The sequence below is a fragment of the Dermacentor andersoni genome, chromosome 3, assembly GCF_023375885.2.
Source record: "Dermacentor andersoni chromosome 3, qqDerAnde1_hic_scaffold, whole genome shotgun sequence".
Classification (NCBI taxonomy): Eukaryota; Metazoa; Arthropoda; class Arachnida; order Ixodida; family Ixodidae; genus Dermacentor; species Dermacentor andersoni.
The window spans coordinates 173,615,778-173,635,018 of NC_092816.1; the positions used below are offsets into that span (position 1 = coordinate 173,615,778).

Here is a 19,241-nt window from a genome sequence, read left to right on the forward strand (position 1 = left end):
TACTTGAAACGAGCACTGCAGATCAGACGAGCGAGGGTCAAAAGAACTGATAAAAAGAGCGGCCGATCTGTTGTGCTTAAACTGCGAGCTGCAGCGAGAAGAAACAAGAGGCTAGTTGTTCGCCTAGGAGATGTGAAAAATGAACTTGCTAAAATGAGAGGGAAAAATGCTGCCATTCAAGCAGAAGCATTAGAAGCACAGATCTCAAAACTGCCCCCCAGACAGCAGGAAGCTGTTCGACAGTGCTTCGCAGCTTCAAAAGTGAAACCTAATGGTCTACGCTACACGAAAATGTGGGTCCTGGACTGCATAATAATGAAGATGAAAAGTCCTCGTCTGTATGAGCATCTTCGCCGTAATAGCATTCTTTCCCTACCGTGCAAATCAACCCTCAAGCGCTATGTATCTGCATATCGCACTGTGTTTGGCTTCAGCGACAAAGTTCTGAGGCAGCTAAAAGTGAAGTCAGCTGAGCTTGATGCCTGGAAAAAACATGGTGGATTAGTTATAGACGAGCTAAAGCTGTCGGAACACTTTGCAGTTAAAACGTCTGGGGTTATTGAGGGTTTTGTAGACCTAGGCCCTTTCACAGCAGCCAAAGACAAAGGTGTCCCATGTGACCATGGCATGGTTATACTATTTGTTCCCTTTCAGGGAAAATGGAGCCAGGTAATTGGCTATTTTGCCACACATGGCAACATGAAGGGGGACATTCTTGCCAAAGTTGTTATTGAGGCAACCGTATTGGCCGAAAAGAGTGGCCTTTTTGTTGATTTCATTACATGCGACGGCGCAAGCTGGAATAGAAGGATGTGGAGGATACTTGGGATACAAGCATCAGCTGAGTCTACCACCTGCAAAATTCAGCACCCCAGCGATGCATCACGAAACCTCTTTTTTATATCCGACTTCCCTCATCTTATCAAATGTCTACGCAACTCATTGTTGAAATCTGGATTCAACACTCCAGCTGGCCATGTAAGGCTCTTCTTCATCTTATTGAGGATTTTGTTGTGCTATTACTCACTCTTGAAGCTTAACAGGGTCCTCTCCAATTTCTTTTTAGGTGGATATGCAACACGTAAAGGAAGCCTACAAAATGGATTCCTGCAATGTTACCCTCAAGGTTATGCCAGGGATAACACGATGTCATATTGAGCCAAACGCATTTGAAAAGATGAGAGTCAGTTATGCGTTCCAGCTTTTCAGCACTAAAGTGCTCCAAGCTTTTCACCTGTATAAGGACACGTTAGAAGCCACTCTTGGAAGAATGGATGCAACTCAGGAATTCTTCAGGTGAAATGCCTATTTTCTCTTCTGCTACTTAATTTTAAAAGTAATGAAACCTTTGCATTATGGTTTTGTTAGCTGGAAATGATGTTTAAGTCTAACTTGGTGGAAGCAACATCTGAAGAGCTTTTTTGTGTATTTCAGCAAAATCCACCAGCTGATATCTGTGATGACCTCACGGTTCCCTGCGGAAGCCCTCCGGCCAGATTCTCGAGCAACAGCTGTGCTGCAGGATTTTTTATCCTATCTTAAAGCATGGGAGGAGCATGTAAAAGGGACAGGTGGCTTTGTGAGTGAGTCCACGGCAACAGGTCTGCGTGTAACCATTTCAAGCACATTAGGCTTGCTAGATTACCTTACAAGAAAAGTAGGTTTTAAGTACCTAATGACCTCCAAAACTAGTCAAGACCCTCTTGAAAACCTTTTTGGGATCGTTCGACAGTCTTCTGGCAGTAATGACCACCCAACACCAAGTCAATTTCTAGTTATCATTAACTGCTTGTCATTTTATGGGCTAGTAAAATGTGCCAGTCAAGGTAACTGTCAGCAGGACGAACTGGGCTCCCTCCTGGAAGTTGACAGCCTGCCAGACACTGCGCAGAATGCAGCAGACTTTCATCTGCCAATGAGTGCTGCTAAGAGCATGCACACAGCTCCATCCTCCCAAGACCATAACCAGCACATTGCCAGCAGTGACTCAAGAATAATTTTTCACATCGCTGGCTATGTTGCAAGAAAATGCGTTTTAAAAACCAATTGCCAAGACTGTCTGACCCTTCTCACTATGCCTGCCCCAGATGAAACTTTCCAGCTTGCGAGGCTGACAAAGTTTCGTGACAATGAAGGGCTCCTCTATCCAACTGGTCGCTTATTTGGTTTCATAAAGAAGCTTGAGGACTTGTTCACAGGCTGCTTCTCCCATGGACAGATGCACTCTGACAGCATTTTAGATGTGCTGACAGTTGTCAAAGCCAGACTTGGCCAAGAGGTTGGTTGTTCCAGTCATGCTTCCACCCTTTCTCCAAAAATAATCAAATTCTATGTCACTACACGACTTCACTTCTATGTTAAAAGTATAAATACTGACAAGTCGGGGAAGCGCCAAAAGGCAAAGCACTTGAAGTTGAGCCGCTGCTCTTGAAATGTGCATGCTGTCTGCATTGTCTACTTGTTGCATTGTGCTTGTCAAGATAATAAACTTTTGTTAAAGTTGTTCAACCAACATTTTGTTTGCATTTTTTTTTCTCTTTTTCTTTCATAAAATATTTCCTTAAAAATAAGTGTGGCTATACCAACATCACTCTCTGGAAAGGCAGATATAGGAAATTATGCAGTATGTTAGTGTCGGGAGAATTAAATGCGTTTTATGTTGGAATAATGTAGAGCAACGACTGATGTATAGGCGCATGTTTTCTGGCACATATGTGACAAGCTACAGCATGGAAGGTGTTTTAAACGGTTTACCTTTTGTTTCAACATTCATGTGCGATTAAAACTTCATATCTATGCTGCTTAACATTTCATTGATATACCTCTATTTTTCTTCCACAATATGCTCAGCCAGAGTCAAATAGGTGGGTATACAGGAAAGGCATCGTTCCAAAGGTGCCTGAATTGCTGTAAGGACTGCAAATAGGGTAACGCCGAAAACGAATTTCTGCACGCGCGCAACTCGATAACACCGCGACATATGGATCACTTACGTTCTAATCAAAGACAGCAGTAAAACTGCTGTCTTTGACAAGAATGTAAGTGATTCATTTGTTATGTCACGCTATTATTGAGTAAATATACCCAAACTTGCTGTCAATGGAGAGGAACCCCACAGCCTTTTACTCGGCGCAAGACGCGAGTTTTCGATACGAGTGCAAGCTCAGCAAAGCCAGCGTTACAAAAATGGTGATTAAAGAAACTTTTCCCTCATGAAAAGAAAGACGAAGTACTACTGACAAACAAGCATACTGTCCAAGCTCTTTATTTATATGAGAAACGAGCATTCAAGAAATTAGACCGTTTCTACAGCGGCGACCACGTACCTTTCGCACGGCCAAAGCGCGGCCGCTTACATTGAATACAGTGGTGGCGCCATCTAGCAGGCGAGACGTAAACCGCGACAGCGGATGGAGCTCAGTCAGCCCACTACCCAATATTCTAGTACACTTTAATATTACTAGAGCTCAACCCAGCTCCTCAGGCGCGGCGGTGTCGCCTTCAATACCACGTGACACCGTGACGTCACGACAAAGGAGAAACGGGGCTCCAACTCGCGCCGTCGCTCGCGGCGTCGCGGCGGTATATAAGCAGCTGCGCTTGTTTCTAGGTGGCTTTGGCTCAGCTCTTGCAAGATGGGCTGGGTGGGAATCGAACCAGGGTCTCCGGAGTGTGAGACGGAGACGCTACCACTGAGCCACGAGTACGATGCTTCATAGCGGTACAAAAGCGCCTCTAGTGAATGCGGTGTTGCCTTAGAAACTAGCTGTTTCTAAGGCTCAGGCGTGCGTCGCTTGCTCAGGCGCACATTTCGTTGCCGCGCCAAACGCTGCGTTGCTCGACGCTCACCGCGTCCAATGCGGGGCGCTTAGTCGCTGCGCCGTAGCCCATTGTCTTAAGGCCGGAATACATGGAGCGAATATGCGACGAATAGTCGGCGTTCGACGCCCGGCGGCGTACGCGCGACGCGCGGCGGCGGAGAAAACGTCGTTCGCCGCCGATCCAGCTGGCGCAGAAAAGTTCGTCGGGCGGCGACGATACCGGAAGCGGCAAACGAGCGGCGCCCCAAGGCGAGCCAATCAGGTCTCACTATCCGCCCCAACTTCCGGCTACGCTTCCCCGCTTGTCCGTGTATCCCGATCCCGCTCTATCGTTCACGCCGGTCTCCCGCTTTTCGTATTCATGGCATCCAAAGCGGCGCGGCTGGAATTTAACAAGTTAATAACAGCCATGGTTAGACAAGCTCACGTGCGCTACTTTCGGGTCTGCTTGCTTCGGCCGCGCGCGCGTTGAGCCGCAGAACAGAACCGCGGAGTCGAAGGAGCCGAAAGTTGTTTACCCACCCAGTGTTGCCACAACGCATAGCATCGCCGCTTTCTTTAAACTACATCGGCACATGAATGTCTCAAACACATAAAAAAGACTAGAAATCATTTCTAAACAAAATATTACGCGTTTTTAGTGTTCCGTAATTCAAAAGCGATAATAATTGTCGTTAAAGTTTTTTTTTTTGTCATGTGTTTCACGACAGCGCATTTGCCTCGTCTAGCCACACTGATAACGCAGCGACTCGCCGGCGGCGGCCGGCCTGTCTTCGCTCCATGTAGCGCAGCCCGACGAACATGCGGCGTCGCGCCGCGGCAGATTTTCTGCCGCCCGAACTTCGTCGTGAAAGTTCGCTCCATGTATTCTGGCCTTTACACCCCTTGGCGGGTCGACGGGAACGCTGTCGCGTTCCACTCTTGAAGGCGAAGCAGAGTAACGCATGAGTTGTTTCTTCGTCTAGCCGAACCAAACATAGCCAAGCAACAGCAGTTCACCAGGCTAAACAGTGGTTCAACAACTAAAATAAAGGCTAGTATGCTTCGCATCCTGGGCTTAACCTTAGCTAAGCCAGAGCCATTTTTTTGAAGTGTCGCCCAAGTGTAACGCAGGGGTTTATCGATAAATTTGACAGCCGTCAATGCAAGGCAGCAGCTACGTGTTTTACGGTGCAGTCCGGACCAAGCCCTGGCCCTTTTCTGTTTCAAAGTGGAGTTGTAGTCTTACGCACGTTTTTGGCATCGCACCGACGTCGAGCTACCAGTAGAGTTTCAACGCGGTACATGGCACGAGCGTTTGCAACAGCGCGAGTCCAAGCGCCTTTTTTTTGGGGGGGTACTTTCCCCCGACATGTATAACGCATAGAACCAAATACTTTTTTTTCTCGTTTTCTTCACAGTGTCAATTGTTGACCAACGCACTTGTCTAATATGTCTTGATGTGTGTTCATATATCTACTATTGCGATATGATGTGTGTTCATGCATATATTATATATATATATACACATATATATATCATTTTACCATTTGAAATTATATAATTCAGTGCCGTACTTGACACACCAGTTGCTTTTCTCGAGTTCCATTTGTTTGTATGTGTACTCTTTTTGTTGTTCAGGTACATTTGTACCGAAGTGTAACCCACTCCTGCTTAAGGCCTGGAATTCAGGCTAGCAGTACTTAATAAATAAATGTACAAAGGCACCCTGTGCCGATCCTGTCTTTGCAGCTTCATTAAATGGAGAACTAATGCGAGCTCATCACCGATGCAGTCTTCGTCGGCGCTGTCACTAGGGGATGATCTCACGAAAAGCAGGCTGAATAGCTATGCAGTCACTGCGAGGAGTTCTTCGGCAATCATGCGTACACGCAAAGCATGCAAAAAAGGGTAGACGACGCACAAATGAGCAGACGATGCCGGCGCCCCCTCCCCGGCATTCGATTTTACAACCTTCGGGTCACCTTGAAATTTCAGCCCACGTGACTATGACACCATTTCCTGTCAGAACTAGAACTAGCTGGCTGCCGTCTGGCTGCCAGCGAGCTCCCAGAAGTCCGAAAATCGAAGAGGCCCAGTGTTCGCCACTAAAATGTGCTTCACGGGGCTTGCGTCAGCAGACTGCTTCTCGCAGTGGGCATGAGACGGAGTGCTGACTGATATTAGGAGCTGCTAGGAGTGCGCCACAGAAAAACAGGTGAGAAGCTTCTGCTTGGCGCTTTGGCTCTGACTTCGCGCCATGCTTTTAATGGCGTGTTGCCCGCAGCTGTTGCAGAGGCTGTGGGACAAAATGCTGGCGCCTGCTAAGAATGTGTATAATTACTTTGTTTAGCGCGAAACGGGCACAATAGAGACGACAGGACAAGGCTCATGTGTCCGTTGTTTCGCGCTAAACGAAGTAATGGATTCGCACCAACTAGCCCGTGAATGCATTGTGCTAAGAATGTCTAAATTTTCAAGGGAGAATTTTTAGGATTGACAGCATTTAGAGACGGACGCTTATGTTCCTGTGTGCAGCAAATGTACTTTAATGCTGGCGCATTTGTATGAAACGGACAATAACAGCACAGCAACTCATATTTTTATTCGTGAAGTATCACGTGTGTTCATGCACGCATGTAGCCGTATGCTGGCGTTTTCCGTTTTGGTTTGACTGCTGGTGCACGCAGCATCGATGCAGGCAGTTTATCGCATGCTTTTCGCACGACGTCCTGGTGCCCATGATGTTTGCATGTAAAAGTTGCACATTTAAGTCACAAATGCTCGTTGGCTATGCTCGTCACCTTAGCGACACGAGCAAATGTTGCAGACTCATACCTTGCATTCAAGGGTCTTGCGCACGTGAATTCTTCACGTACGCTTCTTTGTGGTGCCATGTGCTTAGGAATCACCAAAGGGACGCTCAGGCAAGCAGGCTTAATCAGGGACAGCGGACTGATTTTTCATTTACCTGCCGTCAAAAAGAATGTTCGGATGTTTTTCACAGCAGGAGTATGCTTATGCAGCATTTGTATGGACATCTGAGCTACAGAGTGCATGTTCAGTTCCCTGTCCTCTTTCCTCTTTCCATGGCCATCTGCTGAGGAAACACGGGTTCAGAGCGAAAATTACCCAGCCGAAGCCAGCTAGGACTGTTGACCAGGCGCTACAACTGTTGGTTCCTCCTGCACTTGAAGGTGAAGTTGCCAGCCCGGTTCACGACAGTGAGATGACAGGGCCTGCTGCTCCTGTTAAGGATGCAGCACATCAGGAGTTAAAACTCAGCTGAACGTGCACTTGCCACGCTTTATCTCAAACTGTAATCAAAGCTTATGGTCCCAGCAACACTGTGCAAACTATAGTTATGGACATGCTATACATTTATAACAAAAGCTGGAAATACATAAAAGCTAGACTGCAGGAAGCACTGGAAGGCAAAATGGACACAACTAATACACTGGAAGTAACTGCTAGTTTTGATGGTGCTGATATAGGCTCCGTGCAGTTACCCAGACGGCGATACCCTCGGCGGACTGGTAGCGCCACTGAGCGGCCACGAGATAAACTCTGGTGGGAGATGTGCGCGCGCGAATTCGGGCGCGGGAGCTTTGCGAGCCATGTCGAGCGGCGTGTCCACGTTACTGGCGACCGGTTTCGGCGAGCTTAACGACCTAAGCTGTTTTTTCCGCGGCGGGAACCTTCGTAAAGGACGACTCCTTTTAGAAGCCGATCATGTGTATGACGTGAAAGAGCTGCTGCATGATAGAGGTTCGGAAATCACGGCAAAGTACATACCGCAAATGAGAATCAACGCACCTGCGAAATCTGTCAAGATTGACGTAAGTTGCCCAAATATTAATTGTATTGTTTGAGAGCTGAAAGTTAAATTTTTTAGGTTGACAAAAACAGAAGGGTGCTGGCGGCGAGATGCAATTGCCAGGCAGGAGTGGCTGGAAAATGCAAACACGCTGCTGCTGTCGCGCTGTTTGTGCACACCACCACGTGCGACAGCAAAACAAGTCGACCACGAGCATGGGGCGTTCCTGCTTCCAGGAAATATTACCCCAAGCGCTCACTAGTCGAAGGCAGCTTGAAAGAGCCTGGTAGGGTTTCATCACAACGCTCATCTGACTGAAAACGTTTATCACAAGGTTGGCAGATTGAAGAGCACTTATTAATGACCATGTTTTCACGTTTCTGTACGTGCCAAGAGTTTTCCCGTCACTCACGTCCTTCAATTCTTTGATAGCATAAATTGCCCACTAGTGGATGCCCTACGCGCAGAATCCCAAAGCTTGCCTCCTGAGCCCACACAAGCCATCTTTCCTGGGTCACCTTCATTAAACCTATTTGACTGGGAACGAATTTACCAAATACTTCACTACTTTTCTTCTGAGCTGCACGAGGGCAGGCAAATTCTGAAAAGGATCAACATCATCGAGAGGTTAGTAATTTTTTTTTACCTGCACGACTGACCAATGCTTTTAATTGTAGGGTAGTCCACCATTCAGGCAGAGCTAAATGTTATATGAATTGCATAAACATGCAGAATTTCCGATCAGTTCTTGGCATTCCCCGTGTAGGTTGCCTGACCCACTTCTGCAAGTTTACAGAAAATACGTGGCAATTGAACCAGGGGATGTAGCCACTTTGTCTACACGGACATTGGCAAACAAAGCTCTCTGGGGAAACGAAAGGTTTCCCAGAATTACTGCCACAAAGGTGTGACACATCGTTTATTTGGAGTGGACAGGAAAGCATTTTTCTCAGTACATTGAGTGAATATTTATTATCAGTGATAAAACTTTTTTGTAGGCACACAGGATCCTGACTTGCCCTGAGGAGGGCTTTTATGACCGCGCAAAGCGCATGGTAATGGAGGTGCCCTTCAGTGGTCCCTCTGTCCAGTATGGAGTGGCAATGGAGCCAAAAGCTCGTGTAGCATTTCAGAAAGAGTATGAGGTGACAGTCGCAGAATTCGAATTAGTTGTGTGCCCCGAGGAGCCTCGGCTGGCATGTTCACCTGACGGCATATTTAGTTAAGGAGTTCCGCAAACTTATTTTGTTCAGACCACACCAGCGTGTTTTTTTTTTTCAGTGACAAATATGGAGAAACCATCCTGCTTGAAATAAAGTGCCCGTACAGCCGTAGAAACACCACACTGAAGAATAAGCCCTTGCTAAATCACTTGTGTGGCGATGAAGTCATCTCCCTACGACGTAGTCATCAGTACTTCACTCAAGTTCAGATGTGCATGCATGTGCTGGGACTCGATGTGTGCCACTTTTATGTGTACTCGAGCGCAGACATGCTAATGATACCTGTCAAGAAAGACAGTGACTTCCTGCTGTCTGCAGTGCCAAAGCTGAGGCGCTTTTATTTTCAGCACTTTTTGAAGGCATTACATGAATGTGCAGGCCTATGAGGCAAACCCAAAGAATGAAAATGTGGACTGCAAAACAAAACCGCACACACGTGAAAGGGCTGGAAGCATGCCATTCCTGTGTATTCAAGCATAGACACATCAATAACGTGATCAACTTCCTGTCATCTGCACTGCCAAAACTGTGATATTGTGACGCTCTGAGGTGCATAGTGGGTTCACGAATGTGACGCGCTTAGGTGCATAGTGGGTTCACGCCTCAACAAACAGTATGCGGGGGCACCGAAGGGGAGTGAACGAGGACGACGACGTGTGGCTGGCTGGCTGAATCTCGACAGGCGCTCAGTTGACCAAGGCCATCGCTTCTAACTCTACCCGGCTTCAAAGTAACGCCTTTTGTGGGCGTAACAATATTTTGATACAATTAGAGATGTGCTGGCTGTGATACTTACACCAAAATATACATATATGTGGGTTGTGCAATAAATACACTTCATATAACGTCCTTTGCAGGGCAAGTCCCCCTCTTCATTCACTGTTTTGCAAAGATAGGACTTTTCAAATTGGTTATTATAGCTATCATATGCAGGATTGCATCTGCATAAGATGTGAGTTCACACGGAATCTTATGTGTGATATCGAACATTTCCAGTCGTTGAATGACCCTCTCAACATGTATTCGCACTGACGCAGTTTCATATGTTGCACTTACTTCCGATTCAGTGAACTGCTGACTACTAGCAAACGGTGGCATTACCAATGTCACTTTCTGGGTACCGACACCTGTCTTTATGCCAGGAAAACCCTTGTCTGCTAAGACCAGGTCCCCTGGCTCTAGTAGCGACAGAAATCCAGACTCAACAGTTGCCACTGAATCTGTAGTCCGTCCTCCAAATCCTTTTGATGATGATGATGTGTTGTGTTTAGTGGCGCAAGGGCCAGGTTTGGCCAAAGAGCGCCATGACAAGTGTTAATGTTGATGTATTATGGAAGATGTGACTTGGCTGTAAAGTGGCCTAAAAATAGTCGCTGTAAAGTGCGTAAAATCTACGTGCTATAAAATTATGGCAATGATTAATGAAGAAAACTATGACCATTAAAATCCATCGTAGGAGAATGATGCAAAATGGAAAATGTATAAGATAGTAAAATTATTTGGAGCACTGCTGCCTCGCCAGAGCCCTTGAAACACAAAGGCCTAGAGGCGCGTGCTATACGAGAGAGCTATCACAGCGGTATCCTCTGAAGAGAGGACCCGCTACGAACATGTGGGGCTAAGAACATGCAAGACAACATCTTTCAGGAAGCCCAGGACTGCACTGGAGTCAAACAGCGGTTCTGGGCCGAGTAACATTACTGGATGAAGGGGGATGTTCTGGCGGTATGATAAGGGAAAATGTTTCTTTCTTTCAGATTCGGCTGCCCGACACTCCAGAAGGACGTGGAGGACGGTCAGCCTCTCCCCGCATCTACCACAGGTTGGAGGCTCGTTTCCGGTGAGTAAAAAGTTATGTGTGCCAAAAGTGTGTCCTATTCTTAGACGACAGAATAGGACATCTGTCCGGCGTGATTTTGTTACGGAAGGCCAGAATCCTAACTGCGGCTTTATCACGTGGAGCTTATTATTTGTTTCCGCGTCCCATAGGCGTTGCCACTGGTTCCGTAGTTTCCTCCGTAAGAAGGGCTTCAGGTCTGTGACAGGAACTGCAGCGGTGGGATTAGCAGAATATGATGCAACTGACATAGCCATCTGGTCCGCCAGAACGTTACCTTCGATGCCCCTATGACCTGGCACCCAGCATATGATGACATGCTGATTACCTACATACGCTTTACACAGAGCAGAATAGAGTTCGTTAATTACCGGATTTTTGTGGTTAGAGAATGCCATCAAGGCCTTCACAACACTAAGGGAATCCGTATATATGACTGCTTTCTGGAGTTTTGATTTCCTGATATGCTTCACAGCCGACAATAGTGCGTAGGCCTCAGCCGTAAAGATACTAGTTTCCGCATGCAGTACATCGGTTTCCGAGAAGGATGGCCCGACGGCTGCGTAGGACACCCCGTCGTGTGACTTCGATGCGTCTGTGTAGAACTCCGTGCAGGAGTGTTTGTGTTGGAGTTCCCGGAAATGCATTTGGATTTCAATGTCTGAAGCGTGCTTTGTAACTTGAACGAAAGATGTATCGCATTGTATCAGCTGCCACTCCCAAGGAGGTAGCAGCTTGGCTGGATGCATTAGGCGAAGCTCGAGGAGTGGAACTTGCATTTCTTCACTAAGCTCCCTCACACGCAGCGAGAAAGGCTGTCTTACGGAGGGACGATTGCGAATGAGTGTAGCGTATGTCATCTCGTTAACGGTATTATAACACGGATGTTGAGGATTAGAGTGGACTTTCAAAAAATATGTTTGGCTGATGTATGTTCTCTGGATATGAAGTGACCACTCATTCGATTCTGCATATAAACTTTGTATGGGACTCGTTCTGAAAGCGCCCGTGGCTAAGCGGATTCCTAGATGGTGGACCGGATCTAGCATCTTCAGCGCGCTCGGGGCGGCAGAATGGTAGATCACGGCACCATAATCTAATCGTGACCGAATCAGGCTTTTATAGAGATTCATTAGGCACGTCCTGTCACTACCCCACGTAGTTTGCGATAGAAGTTTCAAGAGGTTCATTGTTTTCAGACATTTTTCTTTAAGATATTTTATGTGTGGGATGAAAGTGAGTCTATTGTCAAGTATAACACCTAGAAATTTGTGTTCTTTGTTTACAGGTATCTGTTGTCCACACAGTTCTAAGCAAGGATCCGGAACCAGGCCTGTCTTTCTTGTATACAGAACACAAGAACTCTTGTGAGGATTGATTTTAAATCCATTTTTCTCTGCCCACTGTGACACCTTGTTTAAACCATGCTGAACCTGTCTCTCGCAGACTGTGAGGTTGCAGGATTTAAAACCTATTTGTATATCGTCTACGTAGACGGAATAGAAAATAGCTGGTGGTAAAGGTGCACGAAGCGTGTTCATCTTTACGACAAAGAGCATGCAGCTGAGTACGCCACCCTGGGGTACCCCAGTTTCCTGTTTAAATGTACGCGACAGTGCAGGACCTATTTTCACTCGAAATGTACGGTTCTCTAGGTAGCTCTCTATAGTATTTAGCATATTGCCGCGGATACCTAGCGCGGAAAGATCGCGCAGGATTCCGTACCGCCAGGTTGTGTCGTACGCTTTTTCCATATCCAGAAATACAGATAAGAAGAATTGCTTGTGCACGAAGGCATCGCGAATGCTCGCTTCGATGCGCACAAGATGGTCGGTTGTAGATCGCCCTTCCCGATAACCACATTGAAATGGGTCAAGCATTTTACTGGACTCTAGGAGATGCACGAGACGGCGATTGATCATTTTTTCAAATACCTTACAAAGGCAACTTGTCAGGGCTATCGGGCGGTAACTTGCCACTGAGGAAGGATCTTTGCCTTGTTTCAAAACCGGGATCACAATGGCTTCTTTCCATGTAGTCGGGAAGTATCCCGCAGCCCAAATCGTGTTGAAAAGTGTGACTAGTGTAACTTGGGTGTCTTTATTTAAGTTTTTGATCATTTCATACATGATTCTGTCAGATCCCGGAGCAGAGCTCTTGCATGCGCTCAAGGCAGCTCTCAACTCGGCAATGCTAAAAGGACAGTTGTATGGTTCATTCTGTTGACATTTTCTCATGAGTGGCTTACATTCTTCTATTTGTTTATATTTGAGAAAGGATTGCGAGTAATGGTTGGCACTTGACACGCTCTCAAAGTGCTCCCCAAGTGAGTCCGCCTGATCTTGTAGGGTATCGCCTTCTGTGTTTACCAAAGGGAGTGCATGTGCTTGTCGCCCTCTTATCCTATTGACCCTGTTCCAGGCTTTCGCCTCATCTCTGAACGAGTTAATGCTCGATAGAAACTTCTGCCAACTTTCTCGTCTGGCCTGTCGGCGGGTTCGCCTGCCTTCGGATTTTACTTTTTTAAAGTTGACTAGATTCTCTGCAGTGGGAGAAGCGCGTAGCAACCCCCACGCCCTGTTCTGTTTTTTACGAGCGATCCTACAATCGTCGTTCCACCATGGGACACGTCGTTTGCAGGCCAAGCCTTTTACTTCTGATATGCATTTAAATGCGACAGCTATTATGAATGCTGTAAAAAACTCGACTGCAGCGTCAATTCCTAACGAAGACAGGTCAGCCCATGAGACACTAGTTAGAGATCGAAATTTCTCCCAATCAGCTGTCTCAATCTTCCACCTAGGAGCGTATGGTGGATATTCATTTTCTTTATATGATCTTAGCAGTATAGGGAAGTGGTCGCTACCGTAAGGGTTGTCGGTAACTTCCCATTCAAGTTCAGGCAGTACAGACGGGGAGACTATACTAAGATCTATTGACGAAAAGGATCGGTTTGCAAGAGAGTAATATGTGGGTTCTTTCTTATTGATAAGGCACGCTCCAGAAGAAAAAAGGAACTGTTCAACAAGGCGACCTCGCGCATCTATACGAGAGTCGCCCCACAGGGAGCTGTGCGCATTGAAATCGCCAAGAAGAGCATAAGGTTCTGGCAATTGATCGATCAAGGAGTGAAATTCATGTTTGTTCAGTTGGTAATGCGGGGGTATGTAAAGCGAGCAAATAGTGATGAGTTTGCTTAGCAGAACAACTCGCACCGCCACTGCTTCAAAGGGCGTTCGAAGCTGTAAAGGTTGACATGCTATACTTTTATGTGTGAGAATCGCAACACCACCCGATGATGCGATGGCATCATCGCGATCTTTACGAAACGTAACATACGTACGGAGAAAGTTTGCGTGTCTGGATTTTAAATGTGTTTCCTGTAAACACAGCACTTTTGGATTATGTTTGTGGATGAGTTCTTGCAAATCATCAAAGTTTGTAAGGAGACCTCTAATGTTCCATTGAATGATTTGTGAATCCATATTTAAAATAAATTGGTGCTGTGTTTACGGAAACGGACGGGATGCCTTAGATTACAGAACCCTTTCGAGGCCCTGTAATAGGGGTTTTGTTCTTTCTGGAGCGTTCGAGGGAGCCTCGCCGCTCCTTAGGCGCTTGGTGCGCCTTGAGGATGGGTGTAGTGTCCATTGCCTCTTGTGAGGCGCCGGACACGTGCTCTTGCGAGCGAGATGTTTCCCGAGAGAGTCCCGCCTTGGAGGGCAAGACCCCTGCGCCCACCAGCCCGGAGGTCGATGGGGCTCCCTGAGGGATCTGGCTGCGCCGGCTGTTGCCAGCGCTGGAAGGGGCCGGGGAGGTTGGGGCAGCCTCGGCTGCGCCCACCTTCGGGGTCGATGGCCCCGTCTGCTGTGTTGGCGTAGCAGCGTTAGCTGCAGCCGCCGAGGGGGCGGATGGCGTCACTGCCGCCTCACTGGGTGTGGGTCGGACAGCCGCCGGAGACCGTTGTGGCGCTGCCCCCTGACGCGCCACATCGGCAAAGGTGTGCTTTGGCAGGAAGGATACCCGCCTGCGTGCCTCTTTGAAACTTATGTTTTCTTTTACTTTAATTGTAACTATTTCCTTTTCTTTCTTCCCCGATGGGCACGACCGCGAGTATGCAGCGTGCTCCCCTTCACAGTTTACACAATGGAGAGAGTTTTCACAAGTTTCAGAGGTGTGCTCATGAGCACTGCATTTCGCGCAGGTTTGGCGGCCTCGACAGCTCTGTGAACTGTGACCGAAACGCTGGCATTTGAAGCAACGCAGGGGATTTGGAACATATGGGCGAACACGGAGCTTGATATAGCCGGCCTCGATTGATTCGGGCAGGACACTTGATCCGAAGGTGATTATCAAGTGCTTGGTTTGGATTTCTTTGCCATCTCGCCTCATCTTATTTCTTTTGACATTGATTACATTCTGTTCACTGAAGCCCTCCAAGAGTTCAGCCTCAGCGAGCTCGAGCAAGTCATCGTCCGACACAACGCCGCGGGTGGTGTTCATAGTAGGTGCGGGGTTACTGTTAGTTGGTGATCCCCAAATGACACTAGCTTAGGCAGTTTCTCGTATTGCTTCTTATCGCGGAGCTCCAGGAGGAGATCACCGCTTGCCATCCTGGTCGCCTTATAACCGGCTCCAAAAACATCAGTCAGGGTCTTTGATACAATGAAAGGTGAAATGGTGCGTACTGGTTTGCCTGGTGTTTCCGAGTGAACTACATGGAAACGTGGGAAGTTGTGGACTTGGCGTCCGAAAAACTGAAAGACTTCATCGGTGCGCCCTCTTTTCTGAGGGCGATCAGGGAGTTGAGGAAAGGAGCTATCCATAAATATATGTGATATTTCGGCAGTACCGCCAGCCACCCACCATGGAGTCCTACAAGGGGACGCTGCAGGACCTGTGAAACACTGCCTGCAAACGCCAGCTGTACATTACCACTACAACCAAATATGAAATAACCAAGGTTGGCTATTCACACAAGGTTAACCCTTGCTGCCTGGAAAAATCGGAATGAAAAGAAGCCAGAAGAAGACAGGAAAGGTGGAAAGTAAGGGAAAGACGAAGGTTGTAGGGAGAGAGAGACAGGAAAAGGCAACTACCGATTTCCCCCGGGTGGGTCAGTCCGGGGGCGCCGTCTACGTGAAGCAGAGGCCAAAGAGGTGTGTTGCCTCCGCCGGGGGGCCTTAAAGGTCCAAACACCCGGCATCGGCTCAACCCCCAGGATCCCCCTTTCCCCGGACACGGCTAAGCCGCGCACGGCTACACGCGGGAGGGTCCAACCCTCTTGTGCTCGGGTACGTGGTGTCGCAACACACCAAACGCCTGCTGACGCAGACGCCCCTGCGGGGAAGCCCTCCAGGAGCTCAGCCTCTGTTAGTTGGAGCAAATCGTCATCCGAGACAACGCCGCGGGTGGTGTTGAGAGTGCGGTGTGGAGTTACTGTTAGTGGAACATCTCCAAATGATACTAAACTGGGCAACTTTTCGTACTGTTTCTGATCATGGAGCTCTAACAAGAGATCACCACTTGCCAGCCTTGATACCTTGTAGCCTGGGCCAAGGATATCAGTTAAGGACCTGCAAACTAGAAAAGGGGAAATGTTTCGTACTTGTTTGTCGGATTGTTCTGAGTGGATGACATGGTAACGTGGGAAGTTTGGTCTTTGACGTCCAAGGAACTGGAAAACTTCATCGGTGCGCCCTCTTTTGTGAAGGCGATCAGGAAACGGAGGGAAAGAGGTTGCCATAAAGGGATTGAATTTTCGGCAATAACGCCAGCCACCCACCGTGGAGTCCTACAAGGGGACGCTACAGGGACTGTAAGAACAGGTCCTGCAAACGCCAGCTGTACGTTATCACTATAACCAAATATGAGATAACCTAGGTTGGTTATTCACACAAGGTTAACCCTTGCTGCCTGGAAAATTGGAAGTAAACGGAAGCTAGGAGGAGACAGGAAAGATGAAAAAGTAAGAGAAAGACGAAGATTAGAGGAAGAGAGAGACAGGAAGAGGCAACTACCGATTTCGCCCGGGTGGGTCAGTCCGGGGGTGCCGTCTACGTGAAGCCGAGGCCAAAGGGGTGTGTTGCCGCCGCCGAGGGGCCGTAAAGGTCCAAACACCCGGCATTGGCTCAACCCCCAGGATCCCCTTTTCCCCGGACACGGCTAAGCCGCGCACGGCTACACGCGGGAGGGTCCAACCCTCGTGTGCTCGGGTCCGTGGTGTCGCAACACACCAAACGCCTGCTGACGCAGACGCCCCTGCGGGGAATCCTTTTGAGACAAAAGTGACCAGGCCGTTGGGTGCAATGCCAATTAAATATTTGATTGTATGCCTACTCTTGTAATGTGAATACCATAGGTTCTGTTTTTCCACTCCATTTGGGATTTCAGTTTCAAGCTCCGTGCAGTCAATAATTACTCTACAACTTGGGTAGTGCTCCTTGAATGCAGGTGGCATAGTTGACTGAATAACATTTCGTGACGGTCAGTAGACCCAACTTTTTGTGGCCACATTCAAATTCACGAGCATTCCCTTGAAGATTCGTGCTGATGTAGTTCTGTGCACATCAAAAAGAGCTCCAAGGACAGAAAATGGCGTGCCATGTCTCAACTTCATCAGAAATAACAGAAGTTTGTCCTCAATGCACAACTCGCTCACGGCCCTCCTCATAGGTGGCAAAACGCTTAAAAGAAGAGCAAAAATGTTAAAACCGACAGCTGTTAAAGAATGAAACTTTTCTTCATCTTCGGTAACTGAGCTGTGACCAGCGAAAATGGGTTGTTTATGTAAAGGCCCACAGCTTTTGTCAATAAATGTAGTGCTACATCTTCCCACGCCTGTAGTGCACACCTCCTTGTGGCTAATATAACATGATGCATAGCCATCGGTCAACTCAGAAGTGAAGGTGAATTCACTGCTGAAGGACGAGTGTCCATCTTCTGTCATTGTTGACACCTGGTAGCAATAACTTGAAAGACAATTACTAATCAATACCCCAACCCTGACATAGGATATGCTTTCTTACATGAACAAATCGCAGGCCATAATCAAAGAGAGCGCCTTGACTGCTGTCAGAAGACACTGGACTGTTGTCGCTGCCAGCAGCTTGAGCCTCCAGAATTATGGCCTCCACACTTTGCTCGTGTACATTAGCAGCCTATGAAATGTAAATGAACGAATAAATGAGCATTTATTTTAGTTTTTGCTGCACAAAAACCGTGGGCGATGAAAACAGGGCCTGGAAAAAAGCAGGCTTCATCGCCAACATAAATTAACTTCATTACCGCTTCAGCTGCTGGTCCATGCACCTCAGCAGTCTGCTTGTCCAGCAGCATCGTTTGCTCTTGCCTTCTTCTTTTCCTAGTGGGATTGAAGTGCATTTACAGAATAAACAGATTTCAATGTTCACCTAGTCCAAAGAGAGTTGAAAGTCGCATAATATATCACAGATCTTCAGTAACTGTGAGCAAAGAGCTCTGTATGATAATGTTAATGTGGATCCCTTCTTACCTGACATAGCGGTCTTCAGAGAGTGGGCCAGGTGCTGCCCTGTATGTAGCAGGAAATATGGAGGGGTAGTAGGCTGGATGCCCCTCTTCATTCAGCTTTACACCGCCCACAAAGTGTTTGCTGCAGATCCTTGTGTATGGAGTAGGTTGCCAGCCTGCGCCGTCCTTGCTGCGGACAAAACAGCTTGTGTGGGCAACAACCACAACAAAAAAATCGTAAACTGTGTGGTCTGACGCCTCGAATCGACACATGTGTCATGAAGAACCTCGTAGTGGAGGTCTCCCGACTAATTTAAGCCACCTCAGATACTTTAACATGCACTGACATCGCACAACACACGCGTTTAGCGTTTAAAAACACCTATCCTCCTCGATCAACATCTCAACCTCATTTAGACGATACCTGTGGTGTCCAAACTGTTTGTGCTAGACTCCATCGAAACGCAGCTGCCGCAGGCGGGGCCGAACCGGCGTCGTCGGGACAGTAGTCTAGCGCCTAACACCTGAGCTACGATGGCGGGGCAATAACAACACAAAAATGACGCGAACCCTAACACATCAGGCCAGTTAAGGCTACGTGCCACGAAGCAAACGCTAAGATGTAGCCAAAATTGCATATTCTAAGCTCTGTATGTTCAACGGGTAGTGTTTACAACCCTGTTAGAGTTTAAGGCGAATAACAGGCGATCTCATTCCAACTTCGCATATGACTATCAAAATAATGCATTGTATCTCGTACAGTAATGTGAAGGAAGCATCCTGAACGATAAGCAAATGAATGCAACAACACATGAACGGCGCACGTTTGGTAGGGTGCTGCTGCGACTCACTTGTGTCGTCGGACAAGAGCAATCCAGCGTTCCCGTCGCTTCGCTTCGTACGGCTTGCTGGGGAACCTAAAAAAACTTGTTCCAGGCGAGTTCGCGTAGGTGCTGTGGCAATTCACAACGCAGCAATTCACGTTAGAACGCGGCATGTTGCTGTTGCAATCCACGACCGACGCACTCAGACCGCTCAAACGCACACACGCTGTAGGGGTTGAGGACGGACTT

At 47.6% G+C, this 19,241-nt stretch overlaps 1 long non-coding RNA gene and 1 pseudogene across 7 annotated transcripts in view; both read right to left on the reverse strand.

Moving 5' to 3' along the window:
- Positions 1-19,241, reverse strand: part of LOC140212822 (uncharacterized) — a 192,022-nt gene that overhangs the window by 9,499 nt on the left and 163,282 nt on the right. The gene's annotated exons all lie outside the window — the stretch shown is intronic.
- On the reverse strand, positions 9,601-17,626 carry LOC126530194 (uncharacterized; annotated as a pseudogene).